The following is a 7,210-nucleotide window of genomic DNA, read 5'->3' as shown; positions in this document are numbered from 1 at the left end:
ACTACAAAATGCCGAGAAGAAATCAAGCCGACGAAGGTGAAGGCTCGAGCAACATCCGCTATAACATAATCGATGGTAAAGCTCTTGACCCGCTACACTTTTCGCCCGAGATTGTGAACATGCTAAATTTTCAAGGTTTATTGAATGTGTTCTTGCAAATTGAGAATGTTGTGTTGTGACACCCCCAACCTCACACAGGCTGAGATAGATAAAATCTCAACACAACAGCTGCCTAACTCAACCAAACAGAACATAGCGGAAGCGAATTTAAAACCTAAGGGGCGTCATGCCACATCTAGGTAAGATAACAAAGCCTAGATGCACAAGCTAACCATAAAAGCTGAACTGTATAAACGATAATCTTTAAGTCAAGTCTCAAAACATCCAAACACTAGTCAAGAGTTTATAAAGTCTCAAATGGCTCACAGGCCAAAGCATAAATCTAAAAACATATCCACTATCTAAGCCTCCTCATACGGGTGTATCTCTATCGCGCTCACGCATAGACTTTAAGGCAAACCTGGAAAACACACAAAGAACCATTAGCAAAGGACTGCTAAGTAACCACCATTCACACCCGCAAGGAAGTATAGATATACATATAAGTTGTAAATAGGTTTACACACCCATATAGAATATAAACACCAACAAACTGTTCAATAGTTCAAAACGGATACTCAACAACAATAAACTGAACGAATCATAAACCAAGACTCATCCAAACAAGCCAATATTCATCAGCGAGAGTACAAGGCAACAACCAATCCATAAACGAGATACCAACTGAACAACAATCATAAGGAAACCAATCAAACATAATCGAGAACCATAGGGTATCAATCGAATATACACAAGGAACCCATGAACACATAAACCAAGAAAGAACTCCCAAATCCAACCTCCAAACCTCATACCAATCACCATACCAAACCCAACCACAGTCGGAAGTCAAAACCCAGAAATCTGGTACGCAGGGGTGATGAACCCAATCACAGGGACCGAAGTCCAATCACAGGGACCGTAGTCCAATCACAGGGACCGAAGTCCAATCACAGGGAGTAATCAACCCCAATCACAGGGACCGAAGTCCAATCACGGGGGTAGCGAACCCAATCACAGGGACCGTAGTCCAATCACAGGGACCGAAGTCCAATCACAGGGGTAACGAACCCAATCACAGGGGCAAAAGCCCAATCACAGGGACCTAAGTCCAATCACAGGGGTAATCAACCCAAATACATACAATAGTAGCACAGCTAGTTCACCCAACAACCTCCAAAAGATACCAAGGAACCACCACATCATACTCATACCCAACTCAGCCCAAGAACCATCACTTAGAGTGCTCATCTCAGATATGAACACCAACCAACTCCCAAATAACAAAATCAAGGATTCAACCAACCAAATAACAGACTCATATCGTGGACTAAGAGGTATGAATAAATATTCAGAATCAAGGTAACATATTCAATAGAATACTCTAACAAACTTAGAACGAAAGGGGAAACCAACCACGGATCACTCACCAATCACTACCACCTTACTCTCACGGAAAACCCCAGCGGTTACATTGTCCCACTAGAGAACCCCGCAAGAGCAATTCCCACATACCGAATCAGACTCAGCTCAGAATACAAAGAGATACTCCAGAATACAAAGATCATATCACAATACACCAATATTCATCTAACAGAGGCCAAATAACATGGAAATCCAAACCAACAAAGCTCATATACATCAATAAACAAAGGATCAAGACACAAGTCTATGAATCCAACCAACGAAATCAATAATAGGCTAATAACCAAGGATATTCAGGATTTCCAATCACCAAATAATATCATATAGAGCGAGAGTGTAGAAAATAGATTTTGATGGACATAGTGGTTACCTTTGAAGCGTAATTAACCCAAAGCATTTTAATCCAAAGCAACGTCAAACTCAAAGCTCGGTTCATAATCACGAACCTGAAGAATTAATATAATTCTAACACCGTCACTAACTATTAATAACAATACTAATATTCCTAATCGGTCCATTATAACCTATAATCCATGCTCAAGGCTAATATAATATGACCATATGAATTTATACCTAATCTAATTACTAACTAATACTAAAGCAAGGATAAGCTAATACCAATCTAAACTTAAACCATAATATTGTGACTAATACTAACTATAAGCTTAATAATTAATAAACCAAAACATTACCTTAGTCACGCTGCTCAGCCCTGGGTTCGAACTCGCGCCCTCACGCCTAACCAACCAACACCAACCCACTGAGCCACGATGTTCCTTGTGTTGTGATCCGCGACTAAAGCTTAACATCCGTTGTTGCGAGTCTTCATCCACCATACTGGAACGAGCGAGAGCTACCGAACGGGGAGGACTGAAGAATCGTCGCCGCCGGCGTTATTACTCCGATTGTGGCAATGGTCATCGAGAAGGGAGGACTCCACCGCTACGGTTGCTTGGTTCGCTGGGCGTCGTCAAGAGAGGGATAGGGACGCAGCTACACTCCACGGAGTCACCGTTGCCGCCATAGCCCTCCGCTACTGCCGCTACTCACGTTAGACGGAGAAGGGAGCGCCGTTCAGTTCCTCCGCTGCCACTGCCGCTTGGCCGAACGGAAGAGGGTGGCAGGGGTGTTGAAGCCGTCAAGGTGTTCCGCAGCCATTGAACATCGCAGCTCTGTTCTGCCGTGCGTCGCCGGGAAGACAGGGGAAGAAGTCACGCCGGACACCGCCGCCGAGACCCAAACGTCGGAACTTCAGTTGCGCCGGGAGGGAGAGAGAACTCGCTCTCCTTGCTGCTTTGCGTACCGAGAACGGGGGGGAAAAGAGCTGACGCCGATCGTCACAACGCCGCTGCGACTCATCACCGTCGTTCGCCGTTTACGCCAGAAACGGGGAGAAGAAATCCCATCGCCATTGCCTTCCTTGCTTCACGAGCTCGTTGCCTGAGCATCACCGCCGGAGAAGAGAGAGCAGACAGGGTTCATGGCTACTGCTTGCCGCCGCTGCGCCCTTTGGAGGCCGAGACTATGGTTCTAAGCTTTGCCGATGAAGTCCGTCGCCAGGAGAAGGAACAGGGGAGGGCACTGTCGCCGTCGACGCCACTACCACCACCTGGACCGCTTCGCTACCGGTTTCCCCTGCTGTCTGCCGGCTTCGAGAGAGAGAGAAGGAAGGGTCGAGAGGCAGAGAAGGGAAGCTGCTGAGTGTTTATCATGCAATTGCTAATTAGGGTAGGTTTCCGTTTAGGGTAGTTTCCTCTTTTGGGTTTGGGCTAGACATTGGATCATTGAATTGGGTTGGATCATTAACCATGGTCTATAACATATATATATATATATAACTATAGAAATATTGGGCCATAGGCTATTTATTATTAATCTTAACAATAAATTATATATAAGACTATATAAATCTCAAGCCCATAGGAAAAATAATTATACTTATAGTTATTTAAATAATTATTTAATAAGAAAAATAACCCCTTATTATATTAAAAGAGTAATAGGAAATTTGGGGGTGTTACATGTGTACCCCAATTTGGTCAATCAATTCTATCAAAACATGAAGGTTAAGACTACTAACCAAGTGCCCGTGCTCACTTCGATAGTGAAGGGCGTAAGGATTTCGTTTGACCCGCCTAAGTTGGCTAGATTGCTTAATTTGCCATTGGGAGGTGTTAATGAGTATGAGCGTAATGCGTGGGTTGAGACGCAAGATGTGGGTTTCCGTGACTATCTGAGGTACATGTTGGGGCCAAATGAGGACGTTGCTTTAGACACTCGCCCCGATAAGCATAATCTGACGGGTGAGCAAAGGATTCTGACTCTGTTGGTTGGGGAGAGTTTGTTGCCTAACCGAAACAACAACCGACAGGTTACAGCCATAGAGTGTGCCTTTGCATACTTTCTGAAGCACCGGGTGAAGTTTGATTTGCCTACCCTGATGATCTTGCACATGGATTTCTGCAAGACAGTTAAGAGGCGCAACTGGCCGTATGGAATGGTTTTGAGTTGGTTATTTCAAAAGAAGAGGGTCAATGTCACTAGAGAGTTGGCAAGGCAGCCGGTTCACAGCGCGTTCAACGCGCCGAGTCTGCAGTTTTCTGGGCTGTTCCAGGTGGAGGGGAATGAGTATATCACCGCTCACGAGCTGAGTAGGATGCCCGCCGCTGAGAGCAGGGAGCTAATTGAGCGCTACCACATTCCACATAAGAGGTTGTGAGGGTTAGTCGCACCTCAACAGGCCGAGCAGGCAGGAGGAGATGAGGAGGATGATGAGTCTGAGGAGGAAGCTGAAGAAGAAGAACCCGTAGGTGAGGCTGACCGAGAGCTCCGGAGGAAGGAGCAGCACGATCCCTTGGCTCCTACGCCACCAGTTCGCCCTGTACTCCGACAGCTGCAGGAGATGCAGCGTATGGTTGAGGCGAGGTTCGATTCACTAGATTTGAGAGTGGATCGCGGCTTCCAGCGCTTGGGCTTCATCGAAAACAAACTTGGTATCGAGGTGCCACCGGAGTATCTGCCGTCATATCAGCAGCAGTATCCCTACCCTTACCCGTATCCTTACCCTTATCCACATTATGGACCGGGCAGTTCTTCTCAAGGAGACCAACCAGGTTAGTTGATAGTTTCTCGTTAGTATTAGCTCCGTAATAGTAACCCTGTAGTCTAGGCGAGTAGTTTAGTTATGTTTTTGCATGCTAGTTGGCTTGGGTAAGTTATAAGTTTAGATTGTTAGTTTGGGTTGGGTAAGTTATGAGTTTAGTTGCATGTTAGTATGTTCTTGAGTTTAGGGGTTGTTGAGCAATCGTTCTCTTTTTCGAATCTTCCGTATCGTTTCATTTCAAATCTTCCGTTGAATCTTCATTTCCTTTGAATCGTTCTGTTTCAAAGTTCCCATTAGCTTTGAGCTTCGGGGACGAAGCTCCTTTTAAGGGGGGTAGAGTGTAACACCCCGTAAATTCGTTCAAGCCTTTCGTTCGATAATTAATTCCTTGGGCAATTTAATTAATTCCAATTGGGCTAATTCTTTCTATTTAATATATATACACTTGTATATATATATATATATTCTTGAGCCTAATTTAATTATTCTAATCAAGAGCCCAATTAATTGAATTTATTCTTGTAAGGGATTTTATTCAATTTGGATCCTTACAACATTTGTAATTAAATATTCCTACAAGCCCAATTTATTGATCATATATTATATAATATATATGTAATGTTCCTAAGACATTTTATGGGCTTCCTTGACCTAATTACTATATTTACTTGTAAGGGGTGAATTCATTAGCCCAACTTACTAGTCTTGATTATATTTAATTCCCATATCTCTTATAATATTCCTAACTTAAGCCCACTTCACATTAATGTCTTACACCCTAAATATTGTATGTATTCTTAGTATATATTTTGAGGATCAAAATACCCTAAAAGTTTTTCACTCCTCTTCCTCCCTACACACTTCATCTTCACGCCATTTCTACTTCTAAATTCCTCCAAAAATTATCTTCATTTCTCCTACAAGTTTCCAAGTCAAGATTGCTCTTTTATGCTTGTCTAGGAGTGGGTAAGTGCATCTAGCCTAGAATCTACCTTGCATTTTGTGTTTTGTTAGTCTTTTTGCATGTTCTTATAAAGTTCTTTTGGGGTTCTTTGGGTAAAAGATGATCAAGAAGGAGGTGGGGCTTAGAGGACTAGCTTGAGGCTTGATTGGAATGGGGAAAAGCTCCTAAAGGTAACCACTATGTCCATCAAAATCTATTTTATTCACTCCTATTCTATATGATGTTCTTGGTGTTGGAAATCCTGAAAATTCTTTGTGATTAGCCCTATTTGTTGGATTTCATCTTGATCTTTTGCCTAGTGTTGTATGATCATTGATGGTTTGGATTTCCATGTTTTTGGCCTCTAATTTGATGCAATATTGATGTATTTTGGTCTGATTTTGCTCTCTGGAAATGGATCATTTCGTGTCTGGGAGTGTTCTGGAATCTGGGATCAGTGTTTGACCTTGCGGAGGTCCTCCGCGGCACAATGTAATCTGCCGGGGAGTTCCGCAAGGCCACGGCGGTAGAGTGGGACGGCTGAGAGAGTTCCGTTGAGGAGGACCGCCTCCTCCTTGCGGAGGGGTGCGGCGGAGGTCTGTGGACCGTTGATGTGGTCCGCATGTACACTGTGAAATTCGATCCCAGTGAACTGCTTTCTGTTGTTGTTGTCTGTTGATTGATCCTTTGTTCTGAATATTGTTGGATTGTTTTGTTGAGTATTTTACCATGGTTTTGGAGTATTTATCCATGCCTTTTGTTGGGTATTTATTGCTATATCTTGGAGATTGATTCATGTCTTTAGTTTCCCTTTTTGTACTCTTGGTCTATTGATTCTTTGGAATTCATTACCTGGGAGTTTGTTTGTGTTCATAATTGAGATGAACACTTTGGTTGGTTGTCTTGGGATGATGTTGGAGTATGAGTATGTGATGGTGGTTTGTTGGTATCGTTGGGATTTGTTGGATGAACTAACTGTGCTACTATTGACTATATTGACTATATTTGGGTTCATTACCCCTGTGATTGGACTTCGGTCCCTGTGATTGGGTTGATTACCCCTGTGATTGGACTTCGGTCCCTGTGAATGGGCTTTTGCCCCTGTGATTGGGTTCATTACCCCTGTGATTGGACTTCGGTCCCTGTGATTGGACTACGGTCCCTGTGATTGGGTTTTTACCCCTGCGTACCGGTTTTCCGGATTTGACTCTTGACTTCTGACTATGAGATTGACTTGGTTTGGTGGTTGGTTTGGGGACTTGGAGATTGGAGTTGGGATTCTTTCTTGGTTGGTTTGTGAGTCCTTTATGTTATTCGGTTGTTACCTTGTTGTTCTCGTTGAGTTTGGTTGGTTCTTTTGGATGGTTATTCAGTTGATATCTCGGTTATTGGTTCGTTCTTGTGTTATGCTTTCGTGGTTGGATATTGGCTTGTTTGACTGAGTCTTGGTTATTGATTCGTTCAGCTTATTGTTGTTGAGTATCGGTTTTGAACTGTTGAACAGTTTGTTGGTGTTTATATTCTATATGGGTGTGTAAACCTATTTACCAGCTTATGTATATCTATATCTCCTTGCGGGTGTGAATGGTGGTTGCTTAGCATTCTTTTGCTAATGGTTCTTTGCATGTTTTCCAGGTATG

At 43.2% G+C, this 7,210-nt stretch overlaps 1 long non-coding RNA gene across 1 annotated transcript; it reads right to left on the bottom strand.

The window, feature by feature from the left end:
• Window positions 1-469: 469 nt before the first annotated feature.
• On the bottom strand, window positions 470-3,157 carry LOC116026030. The gene is made up of 3 exons (XR_004099761.1): window positions 2,217-3,157; window positions 1,895-1,970; window positions 470-520 (listed from the first exon to the last, which is right to left on the bottom strand). It is a non-coding gene; the product is annotated as an uncharacterized LOC116026030 (long non-coding RNA).
• Between the last annotated feature and the right edge of the window lie 4,053 nt (window positions 3,158-7,210).

Source organism: Ipomoea triloba, chromosome 7 (assembly GCF_003576645.1).
Source record: "Ipomoea triloba cultivar NCNSP0323 chromosome 7, ASM357664v1".
Taxonomy (NCBI): domain Eukaryota; kingdom Viridiplantae; phylum Streptophyta; class Magnoliopsida; order Solanales; family Convolvulaceae; genus Ipomoea; species Ipomoea triloba.
The sequence above is the reverse complement of the archived record's forward strand: the minus strand, read 5'-3'. Positions and strand labels throughout refer to the sequence as shown.